The following is a 22,016-nucleotide window of genomic DNA, read 5'->3' as shown; positions in this document are numbered from 1 at the left end:
CCTTGAATGGGAGTCAAGAGCTTCCCCGATTGCTAGCCAAGGCCAAAGCAATGGCGGACACCTACTCCGCCCCCGAGGAGATCCACAGACTTCTCAGCTATTGTCAGCATATGATAGACTTAATGACCCATATAATCAGAAACTGCTAGGAAGTTTGTGTTGTCACTCAGATCTTGACTAGTTATAAACTTTCTGAATAAAATGAGTTTATCCCATGTTTTTACTCCGAAGATCATTGCGAATCAAGTCATTCCCGCATTTTATCTCTAGCATGCATTCATATCATGCATCGCATAAGCATCTCTTCATGGCATCATAATGAACATATCATTCCTGCATTTGTCCGTTATCATATTCCAGCATCACATTTTGCATGAGTCATTGCATCATCATGCATATGCGTTTAACATACTTTTGTTCTACAAACTGCATACCTTTTGTTTTCATGTTCGCTCATGCATGATCCTTGCATTTTCCTCCACAAAATGAAAAAAAAGGAGGAAGTGTGAAAATTCACACTACATTCTTAGTTGCATGTGTTAGGTACCATGAGCCAACCATGTTGGGATCATAAACCCATTTCTAAAAAACAAAAAAAAAACAAAACAAAATGAGTGAACATGGTACCTAATGCGTGGTTAACTAGGAAATGATGTTTCTTCGGGCATCTCAATTTCATAATTACATTTTCCATGCATGGCTTAAAGTATGCTCGAGTCATTCATCCCTATGAAAGGTCGTTGAAGTATTGGCAATTAGAATTTCCATTCCTTGGATTATAGGGTTGAACTAAGCTCATGCTTTTTCGAAAAAGTTCATCAAGTCAAGTTGAAGTATGGAAGTAACCATCTTGTAAAATTGGGGCAAAGGATGAATCGAGTAACATCGCTACTTCGTCTACTGCCAAACACATTTAGGACTGTTGATGTCCTTGTTACTTCCAGTTTCACCTTGACAAAGATGTCATGGACCATGTTGAAAATCTAAATTGATTCAACCCCATGTCCTGCATAAAAATTCGCAATACTTCAACTGTACATCATTCGCGTACATCCATCATTTTCATTGGTTGCATTGCTCATTGCATTCTTTCCTTGAAAAAAATTAACTTAATCATTATTATCAAAAAGAAAAAAAAGCACACGCTTTACGGCGCCCTTACCGAACCTGTGCTAGAGCTAGAGTAATGGGTGAAGTAGAGGAGGTGCAAGAGCAAATGAAGGCCGACATGGAGGCCATGAAAGAGCAAATGGCCACAATGATGGAGGCCATGATGAGCATAAAGAAGATAATAGAAGCCAATGCGGTTGCAGTTGCCGCTACCAGCGCTATTGCTAAGGTGAACCCGATGCCCCCATCTGGCCTTAACCAAATGAATCACCCAACCTCAGATATGGTAGGCAAAGATTTGGGAAGTAAGGGCGGCCCCCTTGATGTGCAAATTCAAAACGAGCACGCTTTCCCGCCATATGGCTTACCTCCCAACTATACGCCACCCAATGTGGCGTACACTCCCAATGAGAATGTCAATAACTCCACTCCTATACCCATTGAGAGCCAACAAACTGGTCATGCACATGTCTCTCAAACCGTGGAGGAGACACATGAAATTCCCTACCACAATCTAGCGGACTTCAAGCCTTGCCTCAGATATGCCACTGAAAGGCAAGCAGTTGGTGATATACCCCTGCAAAACACTTTGGAGGGCCCTCAGTTTCGCCCACGACCACAACCCTTGCATTTTGCAGTGGGAAGAGCCCCTTCTGCTATGGCTGAAGAGGGAAAGTTGGATCATATAGAGGAAAGGCTCAAGGACATTGAAGGAGGTGAAGATTATGCCTTTGCTAACCTAGAAGAGTTGTTCCTAGTACCCGAACATGGTTATTCCCAAGTTCAAGGTGCCGGACTTTGACAAGTACAAGGGGACTACTTGCCCCAAGAACCATTTAAAGATGTATTTTCAGAAGATGGGGGCATACGCAAAAGATGAGGAATTGCTGATACATTCATTCTAAGAAAGTCTTACTGGGGTAGCTGTTACCTGGTACACTAACTTGGAACCTTCCCGAGTCCATTCTTGGAAGGACCTAATGGTTGCCTTCGTTAGGCAGTATCAGTACAATTGTGATATGGTTCCAGATAGGATGCAACTACAGAACATGTGCAAAAAGGGGCATGAATCTTTCAAAGAATGCACCTAAAGGTGGGGGGATCTAGCAACCCAAGTGGCACCCCCAATGATGGAAAGGGAGATGGTAATCATGATGGTAGACACATTACTAGTATTCTACTATGAAAATGGTGGGTTACACACCTTCCAGCTTTGCGGATATGGTCTTCGCCGGCAAAAGGATCGAAGTGGATCTGAAAAGAGGCAAATTTGGTCATCTTGCTTTGATAAAAACTGGGGCAAATGAAGAGGATGAGAACGAGGGAGAAACCCATGCTGTGGCTGCCATTCCTATACAACCAAGTTTCCCACCAACCCAACAATGTCATTACTTAGCCAATAACAACCCTTCTCCTTACCTACCACCCAGTTATCCACAAAGGCCATCCCTAAATCAACCACAAAACCCACCTTCCACACAACCAAGGCTAAACACCACCTTTAGCACGAACCAAAACACCAACCAAGAAAGGAATTTTGCAGCAAAAAAGCCTATAGAATTCACCCTAATTCCGGTGTCCTATGATGATTTGCTCCCATATCCACTTGATAATTCAATGGTAGCCTTAACCCCAACCAAGGTTCCTCAACCTCCATTTCTCTGAGGATACGACTCGAAAGCAACGTGTGCGTATCATGGAGGAGCCCCGGGGCGTTCCATTGAGCATTGTAGGGCCCTGAAGCGTAAGGTGCAAAGTCTAATTGATGCGGGCTGGCTGAAATTTGAGGAGAATCGTTTGTCAATCCTAACATTGACAAACGACACCACACATGGGGCAATTTTGAAAGCTGTTGTTAGATGTCTCTAATGACTCATCACGATTTTCAAGTTTATGCCATTATTATAAACCACAGTTACAATGCTAAAATGGATGAACTTGACATCCTTGTCTCTCTCATCCTCTCACAAACACATCTTTGCTTATTCAACTTCCACCGGAATATGAGTGTAAGCCATTGGTTTGTTTGCTCAAAGCGACCTGCGCTCCTGAGTGTTGACTTCCAAAACCGTTCAATCAGAGATTACTCGTCCTGCATGTTGGTGGGGTGCCGTAAACAACAAGTAAAGCAGAAAAGTTCAAAAAGAAAAAAAAACATTTGATTGACTGTGTTTTCAAGTAAAAATATAGACATTCATGTGACCTTATTTTATCATTCCAGAAAGTTTGTCTTTTTAGAGAGAAGTGAGTTATCAAGAATAGGATGTGGGACAAATGGCCTCAGTTATCTTAAGAAGGGGGGTTGAATTAAGATACAAAGACTATTCCCCAATTAAACTTTCACTCTCTCTTTTTGGATTAACAATGCACCCTTAACATGAATTACTCAAAAGGCAATTCAAAATAAACTTCTTTAAAGCAAAAGATAAATAACAACAAATAAAAGAAGTTTAAGGGAAGAGAGGAATGCAAACTTGATTTATATTGGTTCGGCCACTTCCCGTGCCTACGTCCAGTCCTCAAGCAACCCACTTGAGATTTTCCACTCTCTTTGTAAAACTCCTTCTACAAAGTCTGAACCACACAGGGACAACTCTTCCCTTGTGTTCAAGAATCCTCTACAACAAGAGACCCACAGTCTCTTAATCCCTTTTCAGAAGTAAGAAGAAGAGAAGAAGAAATCTCTCTTAAAAGAGATAGATTGTACAATGAAGATCAATCAAAATTCATTATTGAATATACAAGTGGTTGACCAAGGAATCTTTTTGAGAGGATAAGACATTTTAGTTCAGAAAAAACTCTCTTAATCTTTTGAGAGGATAAAACCTTTTGGGCAATGAAAACCCTCTTTATATTCGTGTTTCCGAGTCACATATAAATAGACCCTTGATGGCCATTCATGAATCATTTGAATAGATGTGACTCTTGGAAATTATTTTCTGAAAATCTCCTCTAGCAATCGATTACAAGACTTGTGTAATCGATTACAGGTTTTAAAATTTGAATTAAAACGCTCAATGAACTGCTGGTAATCAATTACCATCCATGTGTAATCAATTACACATTATAAATTTTGAATTCAAATTTCTAGTGACCATGATAAACATTTTCAGCTGCTGGTAATCGATTACCAGAGAGTAAATCTCAATTTGAAATGATTTAGATAGAATTCTTTGGCCAAACATTTTGCTTTTTCAATTTGGAAACTTCTTCCTAAGATTCTAGAGATCAACTTGATCATATATCTTGATTTTCTTGGATTCTTGGATTCTTGTCTTGAATAAAACTTAGAAGCACTTGATCCTTTGGCATCATCAAAACATCAAAACATCTTGCTTCTACATAGGAGTCATCTGACTTAATCCATCAAAAAATCCTTCAACTATTTCTCGTCCTTGGAAAATTCTTTTTGCAAAAATCAACTGCTTCTTTCATTCTCCCTTGCTACAAGGTTGTGAAAACAAAACAACGATGGATACCTTACAGCCCTACACTGGGGCAATGAAAAGCACCATGCATAAACCTTAAGCGAACCTAAGGGCAGATTAGAAGTTCTCACCCAATGGGTTCCCAACTACAAGGTCATGATGAAAGATAAAAATGGATACCTCAAAGCCCTACATTAGGGCAATGAAAGGCACCATGCATAAACCTCAAACGAACCTAGGGGCAGATTAGAAGTTCTCACCCAATAGGTTCTCAGCTACAAGGTCACGACGAAAGATAACAATTGGTACCTCAAAGCCTTACACTGGGGCAATGAGGGGCATCGAGTGAACATAGGGGCAGATCAAAAGTTCTCACCCGTCAATGTTTTTAAACAAAAAAAATGGGGACAAACCCTGGAATTTCAATGGATTGATTAAACGTCAAACGGCTCCATTGTCGTCACTCGAAAATGGTCAAGTGACTAAATCAAACAGAACAAACACTCTGAGGGAGTTCCCGGAGAGATTTGCAAAGATAGGATAAGGTTGCATGAATTATCGCCTCTTTCAAAAGGACAATCAATCTGTGTTTTCCAAAAAAAAATCAAATCAAAATCAAAATCACAAAATAGGGAAAGAATGTCATGAACATTGTACAACTTTCCATTGCCTTGCATTGTTTCATATGAGATCCGCATTTACCAAATTTCATGACAAAGGTTGCATGCATCTGCATCCCTAAAAAATCATGTTAACTGCATAGATTTCCTACATCTAATGTCCAATCTTTTGAATTTGGGATGATCGGCCCTCTCAATGAGTCAATCGCTTGCTTTCTCATAAGGGTGGACCCTTGGGTACTAGTACCCTTACCTTTAGAGGGCTACAATTCCTCGCCTTCAGAGGGCTGCACGTCCTCGCCATCAGAGGGCCGCACACCCTCACCATCAAAGCACTGCACGCCCTCACCTTCAGAGGACTGCAAGTCTTCGCCTTTAGAGGGCTACGCATCCTCATTTTCAGTGTGCTCCATATCCACACCTTTAGAGAATTTAAGGTTCTCTGCCCTTAAATGCTTAACCGAGACTTGCGCTCCCGGTTAAAGGGCCAGTAGTTCCCTTTTATTAGTTCCTGGGCTACCCCCTGATATTGAAGGACGACCAACTGTGCAAGCACAACCAGATAGGGAGGCTATCACACAACTACTATGCATACCAGGGCAAGGTTTCGCCCTTGCCACTGTAAAGAGACGAGTGCGGGTCATGCGCACCAACATGACCACTCTTACACAGATATGGATGACGTTGCTACTTAGCAACATTCCACCCGACGACCACAATGCCGATCTCCCTCCTGCGGAAGTATTAGTTGGGATCGCGCCCACAAGACACCCAGTGGACCCAAAGAAGTCCAACAGGGCCCTGGGGTTTCCAGCTCTGGTTACAGACCTCTGTCATTCCTATAGGGTGCCCATCCCCCCAACAAGGGATCGTGCCCACAAGACACCCAGTGGACCCGAAGAAGTCCAACAGGGCCCTGGGGTTTCCAGCTCTGGTTACGGGCCTTTGTCATTCCTATAGGGTGCCCATCCCCCCAACAAAGGTCATGCCATCATGACATAGGTAAGTATGCATATCGCTCAACTGATTTCTGATGTCATCTATTGTTTGCAGGGATCGCGCCCATAAGACACCCAGTGGAAGAAGTCCAACAGGGCCCTGGGGTTTCCAGCTCTGGTTACGGGCCTCTGTCATTCCTATAGGGTGCCCATCCCCCCAACAAATGTCATGCCATCATGACATACGTAAGTATGCACATCGCTCAACTGATTTCTGATGTCATCTATTGTTTGCAGGGATCGCACCCGCAAGACACCTAGTGGACCCGAACAAGTCCAACAGGGTCCTAGGGTTTCCAGCTCTGATTATTGGCCTCTGTCAGTTCCACGGAGTGCCCGTCACCCCCAGCAAGGTATTCAGGCCCCCTACTAATCGAGCTTTCATCAAGAAGTACTGTGCCCCCAGGCAGGCGCAGGGCGAAACACACAACAACCTGGGGATGGCTAGCAGCGGGCAATAAGCGCGCCGCCACCACCTCTAGAGTTCACCTCAACTCATCCACAAAAAGGTTAAAGCGTTGCTTATGACACATGGCCGACCAATAGGCGACCAAGTCCAAAGCCAAAGGTAAGCAAAGTACTAGGTCCGTGACCGACAAGTCATCATGCGTCCAGCTCAAGACGTTAAAGAAGCGCTACTAGGAGGCAACCTAGTAACTTTTAAATTTTTGCTTGTTATTTGATCACCTTTTGTTTCGCAAGTTATAGTAGGACACACCTAGTTGCTCATGATCCTAGTTCCAAAATATATGTATGTATGTTTAGGTAGCAAGATACCTTGGATATGCATGTATATACAAAAATATCTCATAAAACATATATATGTATGTTTAGGTAGCAAGATACCTTGGATATGCATGTATATAGCAAAAATATCTCACAAAACATATATATGTATGTTTAGGTAGAAAGATACCTTGGATATGCATGTATGTAGCAAAAAATACCTCACAAAAGATATATATGTATGTTTAGGTAGCAAGATACCTTGTATATGCATGTATATAGCAAAAATACCTCACAAAAATATACACATGTTTAGGTAGCAAAATACCTCATGAAAAGAATAAAAAAGAAAAAAACAAACAAGGAAAAGAAATAAACACATGATAAAAAGGAAAAGAGAAAAGAGAAAAATAAGTTGTCTAGCTGAAAAACCAACATGCTTTTGAAAAGAGATAACTTCCAGCTTTTCTTTGAAAAAATTCGCTGATCATAGCTAGTTTTTGAAAAAATGTGTGTACACATTTGAAGGGTAAATGTTGTGAAAGTTTTTCCGAACACCCAAGATAGACTCAGATAAATGCACAAATTGATAAAAGAACATATTTTGGAAACACTGGGTTGACTAAAATTGAAGAAATGAATCCTGAGCCCTAGCATCACATGACCATAAAAATTTGACACTTGAGTGTCCACATAGGTGCATGCATGACTAGTTTTGCATAAAATTTCCGAATCATCATTATTGCATTTGTGTCATGGAAATAATGTGGGACATCCTCTTTTATCCCTGAACCAAACCAAACCCTGACATATATCATGTACAGCCGTTCTACAAGCCTTGAGCCAAAATCCCAACTCACCATAAACCTTGCCCTCAAAAGAAAACAAAAACAAAAAGAGGAAAAGAAGAGAAAAGGAGAAAAGGAGAAAATTCCCGATCAAAAGAATCGGAAGAAAGCAAAAAGAGAAAATTCCCAATCGAAGAATGGGAGATAGCAAAGAAAAAGAGAAAGAAAATTCCCGATCAAAGATCGAAAGAAAATAGAAGAAATATACAGAAAGGTCTTTGGACCAGACGACATCTGAACAAACACAGAGTTATCACCAAGTAAGCACAAAAAGAAAGGAAACCACGACCTAAAGTGGTCCTCTCCCTTTGATTGCCAACCAAAATCCTGTGCGCTAGCGACTTTCTCGTCCCGCACTAAACAAAAACAGAAAAGGAAAAGGCAAAAACACTCAAAGCCAAATTCCCCACCAAAAAAACCCATTCCCAAGAAGAAGTCCTATTAATCCATGATCATGCATGTAATCTTTGATTTGATAGGAAATGATTTGCAAAATCAAGTACTGACATATCTATGGTTCGGAATTAGGATAAAACACTTACCTGTGTGAGATTGATACACTTTGAGTGGTTTTCTTCTATTTTTGTTGAACCCAGTGCTTCCTCTAAATGGTCATTTAGAAATGAAATGCTAACATCCAAAATCTCATTTACGGTTATGAGAAAATTTCATCAGCATACTCTTTTTCCCCGATAGACACATTGTTTTTCATCCAAAAAGCATATGTTGCTCTGATCAGTTGGAAGTTTTGTCTCTTTACTAAGGCATGTTCGCATTTTAGTTAAGAAAACACCGAGACTATTTTTAGTCTCACAGTTATCCAGAACTACGTATGTCTGAGTTCCTCATTGAGGATACATAGGAGCAAGAGCCTCGCTTTTGTCGGCTGCCCCATAATCTCTGTCATACTGACCCTGGGGTCATGTGACATGCGGAGATACCCAAGTGGTTATCCGCACTTTTACTATCTCTAAGTCTCAAAGCATGATAGCACGCAGAGACTAACGTCGTCTTCTGCGCCTTTTGTCATCCAGAGGCGGCGGGCCCGATGACATGCGGAGATACCCAAGTGGTTATCCGCACTTTTGCTATTTCTAAGTCTCAAAGCATGATAGCACGCAGAGACTAACATCGTCTTCTGCGCCTTTTGTCATCCAAAGGCGGCGGACCCGATGACATGCGGAGATACCCAAGTGGTTATCCGCACTTTTGCTATCTCTAAGACTCAAAGCATGATAGCACGCAGAGACTAATGTCTTCTTATGCACCTTTTATCATCCAGAGGCGGCGGGCCCGATGACATGCGGAGATACCCAAGTGGTTATCCGCACTTTTAAAAACTTTCTTTTGCTATCTCTAAGACTCAAAGCATGATAGCACGCAGAGACTAATGTCTTCTTATGCACCTTTTATCATCTAGAGGCGGCGGGCCCGATGACATGCGGAGATACCCAAGTGGTTATCCGCACTTTTAAAAACTTTCTTTTGCTATCTCTAAGACTCAAAGCATGATAGCACGCAGAGACTAACATCGTTTTCTGCGCCTTTTGTCATCCAGAGGTGGCGGGCTCGATGACATGCAGAGACAAATTACGGTCATCCACACGGTCAATGAGTGATAAACGCGCATAGACGAACTTTGCGCCCTTTATCATTCAGGAGCAGCAAGTCGAGTGGTAAAAGCGCAGAGACAAATTTTGCGCCCTTTGGCATTCAGATTTCGCAAGTCGAGTGGTAAACGCGCATAAACGAATTATGCGCCCTTTATCATTCAAGAGCAGTAAGTTGGGTGGTAAATGCGCATAGACGAATTCTGCGCCCTTTATCATTCAAGAGCAGTAAGTTGGGTGGTAAACGCGCAGAGACAAATTCTGCGCCCTTTATCATTCAGGAACAGCAAGTTGGGTGGTAAACGCGCATAGACGAATTTTGCGCCCTTTATTATTCAAGAGCAGCAAGCTGAGTGGATAAACGCGCATAGACGAATTCTGCGTCCTTTATCATTCAGGAACAACAAGTTGGGTGGTAAATGCCAGAGACAGATTATTCGCCCTTTATCATTCAGGAGCAGTGAGTCGAGTGGTAAACGCACATAGACGAATTCTGCGCCCTTTGCCATTCAGATTTCGTAAATTGGGTGAAAAATGCGCATAGACGAATTCTGCGCCCTTTATCATTCAAGAGCAGCAAGCTGAGTGGATAAACGCACATAGACGAATTATGCGCCCTTTATCATTCAGGAACAACAAGTTGGGTGGTAATCGCGCAAAGACAGATTCTGCGCCCTTTATCATTCAGGAACAACAAGTTGAGTGATAAACGTGCAGAGACAGATTTTGTGTCCTTTGTCATTCAGATTTCGCAAGTGAGTGATAAACGCACAGAGACAGATTCTGTGCCCTTTGTCATTCGGGGACAGTAAGTCGAGAGGTGGGCGGAGACAAATTATGGTCATTCCGTGCACCTTTTCGCCATCCAGAGGAGATCGTGTCCGGTAGCACGCAGAGACAAATTATGGTCATTCTGTGTCTCGCCGCCCAGGCTCGATCGTGTCCAACAAAACACAGAGACAAATTATGGTCATTCTGCATCTTGTATCAACCAAGAGGAACAAACTCGACAGTATTAGGATGATGTGTCGTTACTGATCATTTTCAAATTTTTGCAGGTTCCGTTGGCAGGGAGATTCACTGGCCGAATGGTGTTTCGCTCGAACGAAATTAGTGTCTTATATTTACTTCCCTTTCATCTCCAATAAAAGACAAGTAAAGAGGGGCAACTGTCATACCCTAATTTCGTCCGGGGACCATCCATTGTTGGGATGCGACCCTCGTTTGACCACTTCGAGGTATTTGGCACCCATCGCTAGGCAATTTGTGAAGTTTTGAGACATGCCAGAAGCCAAAAGAAAAGCGTTGTAGCACAATCTGTGAAGTTTTGTGACATGTCGGAAATTAAAAGGAAGTGTTAGTGCGCAATCCATAAAGTTCTGTAATGTTCCGGAAGGCAAAAAAGGGATGATTACGTAATCCGTAAGGTTCCGCAACATTACGGAAAGAAAACAAGTATCGTTACGAAATTCATAAGTTTCCGTAACTTTACGGAAAAAGAATCACCAAAAAAGGGCAGGGGTGTATTTAGTAAAAATGGGGGTTCAAATAGTAACCAGGCCCACTTGGGCCTTCCAGGATGTTCCTCTAGAAGGCGGTTGCTTCTGGAGGAAGCAACATAGCTCGCCTGGGCGAGCTGGGTGGCAAGCTCTTCCCCTATTTTCCTATAAATTGGGGGAGGAGTGAAGGAGAAAAAGGTTCAACCCTCCTGGTATATGAGATTCACTTAAAATTTGTGAGAAAAATTGTTTCCGTGAAGAAAATCCAAGCCGAGGCGCTTCCGTAACGTTTCCGTGGGTGATTTCGCAAAGATTTTCAACCGTTCTTCATTGTTCGTCGTTCGTTCTTCGTCGTTCTTCGGTCTTCAACCGGTAAGTTTCCAAAATCGAACTTTTCAAATCATTCTATGTACCCTTGGTGGTCCCCATTTGTTTCGCGTACTTTTATTCTCGTTTCATTTACTTTCCGTACCCCATTTTGATGTGCTTTAGTCATTTACTTAAGTCATTTTCTCACCTAAATCAAAAATAAAATAAATTTCCACCGATCATTTGAATTATAGCATCCGTTAATTTCTGTTAAAATGAAATTCGGCCGTTCGGTCATGCCGTAACCACGTTGGAAATCAAAAACAGGTAAAATAATAATATAATAATAAAAAATATCTTTTAGTAAAATAAACCAAAAAAATCAATCGGACGTTTCTCTTTGAGATTTATCTTTCTTAATTGAATTGACTAATAACTAAAGTGAAACTAAGGCTAAAATCAACTCGCAAAGTCAAGCTCGTCCGCAAAAAATCACTAAAAAGGATTTTAAGGTTCGATGCCTCAGTTTTTCTCACCAAGGAAAAATGAGTCATTTTAAGGTCCAACGCCTTAAAAGGACCTCCTTCCAAGTAAAAAGAATCGCTTGATTTCCCCTTTAAAAAGAACTACGTAGGTCTGATTTTCTCATCACAATTGAGGAATACATAGGAGCAAAGGGAAACGCCTTTGTCGACCACAAAAAGATAAAAACATAAAAAGGCATAAAAAAGACATAAGAACGTAAAAAGGGAAAAGAATATAAATTGAAGTCATATTTGCACATTTGATTAAAGGTTGTCGTCTCTTGTGACGGACGCGTGGGGTGCTCATACCTTCCCCGTGCGTAAATACAATTCCCAAACCTTTCACTTAAAGTTTGTAGACCACGTCTTTTCCGATTTTTCCGACGTTTTCCTCAAATAAACGTTGGTGGCGACTCCGCGCGTATTCCTTTCTTGGGACACGCACCCATGAGCCCTCCGTCGCCCTCCCGCTGAAGGGTAGGTTGCGACACTTAGTTACCACCTAAGTGCAAGATTGAGAATCTTATAAGTGTAGTACCCATAGAAACTTGTAACCGTAGTTCATGAGAAATATCTAGTATATAGTTGTTCGAGAACATAGTGTAGTTGGAAAAGTTGTGAAGAATAATTAAGAGGTTTAATGTGAAACCTTAAGAAAAGTGTAAGGTAGTTAGTAAGGCATTAATTGTTACGCATGAAAAGGTTTGAGAGTGAGTGTTCTTGTGTAAGGTAGGTGATGATGCAAGCTCCATTGGAGCTTGTAGGCCTAGGATCTTCTTCATCAATGGATTCCTTTGCTTCTTGGAAGATGAATGACAGCGGAATGGAGAAAGGGAGAGAGAGAGAAGACGCCACTTCAAGGAGAAGATGAGTCTAGAAGAAGCTCACCACCATAGGAGGCCATGGATAAGAGCTTGGAGGAAGAAGGAGATGAATGAAGGGAGAGGGAGAGAAGAGCACGAAATTTTGTGCTCTAAATGAGCTTTGAAATCTGAAGTTTAATATTCAAATGATCAAAGTTGAAAAAAATGCACACACATGACATCTATTTATAGCCTAAGTGTCACACAAAATTGGAGGGAAATTCAAATTTCACTTGAATTTGAATTTGAATTTGTGGAGCCAAACTTTGGAGCCAAAATTTCACTAATTATGATTAGTGAATTTTAGTTACGGTTCAGCCCACTAATCCAAGATCAATTCCAAGATTCTCCACTAAGTGTGCTTAGGTGTCATGAGGCATGAAAAGCATGAAGGACATGCACAAAGTGTGACTATATGATGTGGCAATGGGGTGTAGTAAGCAAATGCTCACCTCCCCCTCTAAAATTTAATTGGATTGGGCTTCTACCAATTCAATTAAATTTATTTCCAACCACACACATCAAATATCCACTTAGTGCATGTGAAATTACAAAACTACCCCTAATACAAAAACTAGTCTAGGTGCCCAAAAATACAAGGGCTGAAAAATCCTATATTTCTAGGGTACCCTACCTACATTATGGAGCCCTAAATACAAGGTCAAAAATTAATGAAACCTTAATCTAATATGTACCAAGATAAGTGGGCTCATACTTAGCCCATGGGCCCGAAATCTACCCTAAGGCTCATGAGAACTCTAGGGCCTTCTCTTGCATTTTTGGCCCAATCTTCTTGGAGTCTTCTATCCAATGCCCTTGGGGGGTAGGATTGCATCAGGTGACCTAAAGGATTATGGATGATAGTTATATGATTAGCAAGATAAATCTTAGTTCTTTTTACCTTAATCTGGAAAAAGTTTGTGGATGCTTCAAGGAATACCTTAGTACCTATTGTGGCCTCTATGTGTTCGTGGAATGCGTGACAGGATCTCCTACCCTGAGCGTTGTGGTTTCAATGATTAGTGTTTAGTATGTTTCCAGTTAAGTTGAATTATGGGGTATACCTTAAGGTTGTTATAGACCCTTGGGAATCATGTTCGTACTAAGAATTTCGTATGCATTTTAGTTAGATGAAGATGACCCTTAGAGTATGCTACATCTAGGTGAAAGATAACTAGAAATCCTTCTTGGGCAGAAGTTGTATTGAGATGAGAGGAAACCTAAGTTTAAGATGAAATGCTCTTAACTAGTAGTCGAACAAAAAGGTTATTTTAGGATCCATTGGATCAACCCTAACCCTTGTTAAAGATGACTTGAGTAAGTTTAAGCTTTCTAGTGAAATTTATATAAGGAGTAAAACTTAAGTTTGAACAATTTTATAGAAGTGAGAAGTGATTTGTTTTGCTTATTCGGTTAGTATTAGAGTTGAACCGTTACGATTTCTTGAAGCAAGACTTATGAGTCAAGTATACGAAAGTGAGAAAGATCATGTTGAAGGAAGATGCTTAGACTCGAGGGTAGGCAAATCATGTATTCTCGATAGTTATTGTGAACTAGGATTGGTAGAGCATGAGAGACTCGAAACTCATAATTTTTCTTGAACCGTCTGATGTTCGAAAAAGAGTCGACCATGTGATCAGTCCCGTCTCCTTGTGTTTGTTTGTTCGTTTCAAATTGTCATTAGTGTCTCCTATAGTATTATTATACTCCAAATAGTAAGTCATTCACATTCTATTATCATTGAGATATTACTTTTGCGACACAACTTAACTCATGAAAAACTATCATTGAGGGAACGAGGATCACCAGATTTATCGTCAAGTGTAGAAGACTCTTATGATCGAAGTCACAGATAAGTGTTTCAACAGAGCACACAACTTGATATTGAGAACTATATGTGTAATATCTTTTTCTTGATCTTTCGGCAAAGTTTCAGGGACGAAACTTCTTTTAAGAGGGGTGAAATTGTAACATCCCAATTTTCGTAAACTAGATTAAAAAGGATTTTTATTTATAAATAAATAGAGTTTTATAAACAAGATGATTATTAATTAAAATAATGATTTGAGAGAAAATAAAAAGGGTATTTTATTTATTTGTTTGATAGAGAATAAAATAAAGTTTGTTTTTATAAAATAATAAATAATAAATAAATAAATAGAGTAAGTAATAGGTTGTAAATGCCCCTAACTATAAATAGCAACAGGCTAGGTCAGTTTTCAGACTGACTCCTCAGCCTCCCCTGCCTCACAATTTCATTTCTTCTCTCTTCTCCCAAAACCCTCTCTTTTTCCCGCAGGCCACCTAACCTGTCTCAGAAAAATGACAATCTCGGAATCGTTCACCGTTGGATCGTCGTGAAATTTGAGCACTATGTTTGCAGCCCCAATTACGAGCATTCTCACCGTTGGGAATTTTGATATCATGTTTGAGATGAGAGAAATACCTTTCGCATTGTAGCATTTTCCTTTCTCACAGAAATCCAAAATGGTCTCAGTTAAATTACGATTCCGGTTTCTTTAACCGTTGGATTTTCATGAAATTTGGATATGTTGTTCGAAATTCAATTTCGTAAATTTTAACCGTTGGGATTTGCGAGATAATGTTCGTGGAGGGAGAAAAAGGAATCGCATGAAGACAGTACAAGTGGAGGGTTTCAATCTCTTCTCCATCTCTCTGACATCTGGGAACTCTATCAGACCAGTCGGAGGAAAAACTGGAGGAATCTCAGGGAACAGCTAGAGATGCCGCTGTCGTTGTTGGAAGACACGTGAGCTCGCTTAGAGGCAAGGGATGAGTTATTCACAATTGGGAATTAGTGAGAACATGTGTAGGGATCTTTAGAGATATCAATTGGAATGGGTTTTGGGGTGTTTTTGCAATTTTCATTTTATCCTTATAATTATTACAGTGAATTATATATGTTTAACAGACCAATTTTTGTGAAATTGATATGCTATTGTGTTGAGCGTGAACCCTATAAATCGAGAACATTTTCTAATTAATATGAATTGATGAAATAAAGTAAGGAGAAATTTAGAGAGAGATATTGATTTTGTATTTTCTCTTTTTCTTGCTGTTTAGGTTTTTATATATAATTTAAAAAAATTAATATCATAATTGAAACTGACCAAAGTGTTCATATAATTATTTAGAATTTGTGCATTGAAAGCTTACTTTGAAATTTGTGATTCAATATGATGTATGCTAGTTTATAGATATAGAGGTAGTTATTTATATTAATAATTTATGTAAATAATATTGTAGAGTGTTATAGTATGATTCCAAAAATTCTTAAGTGTTGGAGTTTGAGAATATTATGGTTAAATTTCATGAACATGTGTATGTTGTACCTTATGAATATCATTGAGAATGTTATGAGATGAGTGATGTGATGTTATGAGATGTTAAAGTGTGGACATGATATTCGATTGTGAATAAGTGGATGTGTTGACACTTGATGTTACATTAATTATATCGTGAGCCATGAATTATACAATAACCCGACCAGTGTTTATGCACATTGTTAAAGAGAAAGAGAAAGTGTAGGTTTCCTATTTAGGAACCAGTATTAAAGAGAAAGTGTAGGTTCCTATTTAGGAACCAGTGTTAAATTGTAGCGCAATATGTTGTACGTGTTTAAGACACGGGTGTGAGGTCGTGGGTATTATATAATTCACTTGCAGTGTCTGTGTGCTAAAATAATTTTAGGGGTTGGACCTGAATCAGGAGGGAGAGGCCCTGACGGACTCTTCAGAGTGTAGGCCTTCGGGGTCACCGGGTTTGAGTGCTCCTTTAAGCCTATGCTAATCCCATATGGTTGGAGCATTCTCGCAAAATATCGTGACCCTAACTGATCTTCCTATGATCTTACTTAGTGAGAGTGACCTGGCAAACCCATTGTGTGGTGTGTCTTGTTATGTACTCCTAAACGCCCCAGGGTGGTTTTTCACTGACATGGTACCACATTGCATGTAGGCTTGAGTCTTAGCATAATTGTCTCATGCGCTTGCTAATTGTTTATTATGAAATTGAGGTGTTATTATGTCTTGATCAGAGCGTGTGATTCTTGTGTAATGTGATTGATGATTGAAAAGTGTGATTGATGGATGAAAAGTGAACTTTGAATGAAAAAGTGGTGGAATTACGTGAATTACGTGTAAGTAAGTTTTATTTGGTTTATATGATATGTATATCTAGTTGTCTTGTTTCTCTATTAGTTAGGAATGTGATAACTCACTCCGAGTTTGTTGTTTGTGTTTGGATCTTGTGATGATCTTGAACTTTGTGTTTGGGGGAGCAGATGACTAGGTGAACTGCTTTAAGGAATATTGTGATGAAGAACGTCGGGACACAACGCTCTGATAAGATGTGACATTGGGATATAAGTTTTTATGTTAATTTTATGATGTTAGTCTATTTTATTTCACCTCACTGATTTAACAAAATATTTTTGTAAATTTTGACGGCCTTATTTTGAGCCGAATATGTTTTTAATGAGTTTTATTTGGTAATTGAAGTGAATGTGAACCTTTTACCCATGTGATTTTGTTTACAAATATATTATATTTATTTATATATATGTCGGGGGTAGAGGGTGTCTAGGTAAGCTGCTAATGGAGTTGCTCATGAGTTAGCAAGGATGACTTCATTGTTCCCTAGCCTATACTCTATTAATCATGTAATTCCTTGTATTGAGCATTGCAGAAGCAAATAACACAAGAAAAGAGGTTGAATTGTGTTTTTGAAAATTTAAAAACTTTTCTAAGACTGATAACTCATTTATTGTTTGATTTAAATAAACCTAAAACACTTGGAGATCAGATTGTGTTAGACGATGATAAAAGCAGTTTTCTATGTAAAACAAAACAAGATATAAAATTTAAAAATGAATTCAAACCCTTTGTCAATTAAAGCAAAAGAGAGAAATACACAAATAATTATACTAGTTCGTCACAAACTCGAGACTGCTTGCAGTTCCAGGCAGTTACCAAGGTTTCACTAACTTATGAAAGTTACAAGTATTACTCATTGCCACTTCTTACGCTTGCAAGCTCTACCTCAAACTTGACTTAAACATGGTATTCTTTGTCATACTGAGCCATTGCTAGCTCTAAACAAATCAACAAGATTTGTTTACTCACTACCTAAATATGTGATCGTCTTAAAGATGGATATATCACTCAACACTTTTAGTCTTTTCTCTCAAGGTATACAATAATATGTTTTATGAGCTCAGTATCTTTACAAGAATTTACAAGAAAAAATTAAAGAATACGATTGCATAAATGATTTGTGTCTTGTTTCTTCAAAAATTGTTTCATATATAACCTTCATCTCTAAGTAGATGTACATTGTCTCGATTGGATTCTTCACTCTGTTCTTCGTCTGAAGTCTTAAGTCTGTTGAAAAATTTAATGCTTGCATTAAATGTACATCCTTTATTCATGCAAAGTCCATGCTGATAAGTTAATGTGTCTTGTAATTTAGCAAATAAGTCACTTCTTTCATCAAGTAGGTCTGCAACAACAGAGCACACCTTTTAATGGGACCAACATATGGATTTCATTTATTCTTCGTAGGAGTTTGACATGTCCTAAGAGAATATTTTTTGCATGAAAGAATCTCATATACAAAATATTAAATAAATGTCTTAAATGTTATACCAGATCGCCTTATAAGTGTATCGTCTCAAACTTTAGACGTGCAAATACAAATCATAATTTAATAGCATATCTGATACAACTTTTATCATTTGTATTTATTGACATTTAATCAAAACAATTAGGAGTCTTGATTCGTCTTTAACATGTAAATGCCTTTTGACATAACAAACATTTTGATTCATAATGAAATGAGATAAGAATTATATGGTAAAAAAAATTAAGATAATTTAATTGTGATTTAATATTGCTAAAAATTTGTGATTTTGTTGGTTAATTTGTTTGTGTTTGTGTTAGGAAGGGCTTAGGGAGCCTAAACATGTCCTAAACCAAAATTATTAAAAGAATATATTGGTCGAACTTAGATATTTATTTTATAAATTATAGGTTTTATTTTTATTAAAATAATATAATTATAACGTATAAATAATAATTATTTATTATTGGCATCACTTGGGACCATTTAAATGTATTGTGCTTTTCCAGTAAAAAAATGTATTGTGTTTTTTCAGGAGGAATAAATCAATAAAGAATATATATTATATTAGCCGTACTTTCCATTTCTCCGAAGCTCTCTGTCACTACCAAAAAAAGGCTTTTTTATGACACAGCTTCAAGGTTGGTGGCATTATAAACGTTGTAGTAGGCTGCATGGTGACATTTATGTAAATATTTAACTTCTACAATGATGTTTGATTGCTACACTGCCGTAGTTGCTTAAGCGGTGATATTTTTGTAATTAAGAACTTTGTCAACAAAGACGGTGTTAGAAAAAACCGTCTATGAACACTGCTTTTCCACCATGTTCTTGGAAAGCACCGTCTTAGACTTGCCCGACGTGAAACCAACTGTCTCATGCCCTCACTCACTGCTGGACTACGCACACAACCTTCAACCCTCCTTGAGGTCACCGTTTCCTCTGTAGCTATCTTCCACACCGCCTCGCCCCATCGTCGAACATCTTCGGCCGCCGTTCAGTTATCGCCGTTCAATCTACACCTTTTTCTAGATGGGGTGGTAAGTAGTTTTTTTCCTCCATTGGGTTTGGTCGTTGGACAATGTTGTCGGTATTAAGGATTTGTTATTGGTCGTGCCGCAGATTTAGTGTTCTTCCAGAATGGAATGATGGAGCCGTGGCTTGAGAGCAAAGGTTTGGAAGATGCAAACCAGGTGTTGGCTTATTTTGCTGTGTCCAAAATTGGAGAAACCCCTATTGATGGTAGGACTGATACCAATCCTAAACGACTCATTGCTGCATATGGCAAGTGGGCTTCTATTGTAGCTGCTAGATTAAATGTTGGAGGCCTCTCTTGCAAGGTTTCTTCTTTTTACCGTCATACATACTAGTTAGGCCCTGGATTTACATAAATCTTCAAATTGAAATCCCTGTGGTTAACTTGGTTATGGGCTAAAATCATAGCAACTTTAGAGACTATAATTACACGCTTATGTATGTTTAAAAGCCAGGTTCTTGACAAGGAGGTGTTTCAAAAGCAGATGTTGGAGAAACTTATATGGATTTGTTCCGTTATGCTTGATGGAGCACCTCATGGAGGGGTTTTAGTAGGTGTCGCGGACAAGGAATTCTGCACTGAAGTAAGCTTTGCAATAGACATATTCTCAAAGTTAATATGCAATTTTGTTTGGATCAACTTCTCTATAAATATTTATATAGGAGAACTAGATAACAAGCATAAAATTTTATTCTATAAGCTAAATTTAACTTCTGCATTAGTAAAATGAGCTTTTGGAGAAGTTAAAATTAGCATATTAATATTCTGTAACCTGCAGGGGATGGTTGGATTTTTTGCATTGGGTGATTGGTCCCATCTTGTATAGAGGTTGGGGCACCCTTTGTGCCATTCATATATAATACAAATAATTTGCTGAGTAAAAAAAACAAAATTGTTTGGCTTCTTCAAAAAGTTGATTTTAACTTATAGGAGAAAATTATTTCATTTTTTCTTTTCATTCTCTTCTCTTATAAGTGTTTATGGACAAACTTATCGAAACATGGTCTTAACCAATGATATTTTGTTTAATTGGAAAACAATATTACATGTACATGATTTGATTAAAATTGGGTAGTTAATAGGATGGTTGGTGATTGCATCAGTATCCTCTCTCTCACATGTATATATATGATTTCTTCTTTTGGATCTTGAAGATGTGTCTACTCACTGACCTTTCTCAATGAGTAGGTAAATGGCTATGGCTGAGTCTTGGGTGAAATCAAGTTAACATGAAATATCTTCAAAGTTCAATTTATTTTTTTGTTAGATGTGGTATGCTTGAAGGGTTGATCCTGAACTAAAGGAGCTCTGTCCAAAATGGGTGACCTGACTTTGAACTTGATTTGTTGCCTTGAATGAAATCTGTGAGCTACAAATTATAGACACAAACTATGTTTGTCATGCAAATTTGGGCCATAATAAGGGAAGGAAGAAAACGTAGAGATTTTTTGACAAACATCTTGAGCTAATATTGATAATGTATTTAACACAAAAAAAAACACTGCAATGAGAACTGACTGATGTTTGCACTTTCAGTTGTCCAGCCTTATAACAGAACTGGCATCAACAGCATCAAGTGAAAAGGGGTTAACATTTGAAAAAGCCATGGGAGAGCGCTTATGTGCATATTCCTGAGCCGTAGCCCACTTTCCCACAAAAGTTAAGGAGGTAAATGATACAATTTAGTGGAATCAATATTGGATTCACTAGATATCTAGATATCTCTGATATATAAGTTCTTATCTTGGTTATACTTGCAGTTCAAATGGAGAAATGGTTGGTTTTATTCTCTCTCTCATGCTATGTGGGGATTTACTTTTATTGGTTACATTTTCTTACAATTAGTCATTTACTCTTTGTTTTGAACCTCTGGAATTTTTAAATTTGTTTCTTCATATTTCATTCTACCCTCCCTCTCATTTTTTAATTAATAAAAATATCTAAAATGTCTAGATTTTATACCAAGATTTCAGGATTATAAAATTGATGGTTAGTGTAAAACAGGTTTATGGTTTTCTTTGCTTGTGCTTTCTTTTTGAAGATAGATAGCAATTTTGCAAAAAAAACCTGACAAGGCTCTGCAGATAACCATGTGAAATTTCAGGGGTTCAAGTTAAATGTTTGTGTTCATACAGTTATGTTGCTTTCTTAAATGACTGATTTTTACATCTAGATCAGTAACCATGGAATTTTCCTTTCATACCGTGCAATCTGGGAAATTTCAGAAATCAGTGACCATGGAATTTTCCTTACACCTCTCTTTGAGCCATTTGTCATTCCTCTGCTTCTTGAGAAACTTTCTTCTTCACTGCATTCAGCAAAGGTTGGTATTAATAGATTATTATTATATCTTTGATGCTAAATGTGTGTTTAATCAATTTTATTTTTTAACTTAATCATTCATATTTTTGTGTTTGTTGGTTTTCTATGCATTCATTGGCAATTATGTTTAACTGGAAATTATCTATTTTTGACCATGCAACTATTAGCTTTATTTTTGATCCATTCTTACACATTATGTTTTCATTCTGATATTTTGATGTATGAAAATGACAAGTCCAGTCAATATGGAAAGCATAATAATTCGTGAAAATTGATGGAGATTCATGTTGCTTCAATGCTTATTTAAATTATAAGCAACTTCCTTTGCTTGTTGGGTTTGTGTGTACTTATTGGATTTTGGGTAATTTTGTCCCGATTATAGAATATTTGAAGAAGCTTCAAGGTAAATATGCTTTCAAAATTAATTGGAATTAAGCATACTGAGCTGAGCTCATTACACTCTAGAATGTTGTTGTTCTTTTG

The 22,016-nt window shown here is 38.5% G+C and overlaps 1 pseudogene; it reads left to right on the top strand.

Annotated features, from left to right (window-relative positions):
* Positions 1–18,980: 18,980 nt before the first annotated feature.
* LOC114391703 lies at positions 18,981–21,076 on the top strand (annotated as a pseudogene).
* The last annotated feature ends 940 nt before the right edge of the window (positions 21,077–22,016 follow it).

This window comes from Glycine soja, chromosome 17, assembly GCF_004193775.1.
Source record: "Glycine soja cultivar W05 chromosome 17, ASM419377v2, whole genome shotgun sequence".
Classification (NCBI taxonomy): Eukaryota; Viridiplantae; Streptophyta; class Magnoliopsida; order Fabales; family Fabaceae; genus Glycine; species Glycine soja.
Note: the sequence above shows the minus strand (reverse complement) of the source record. Positions and strands in the feature narration are given on the sequence as shown.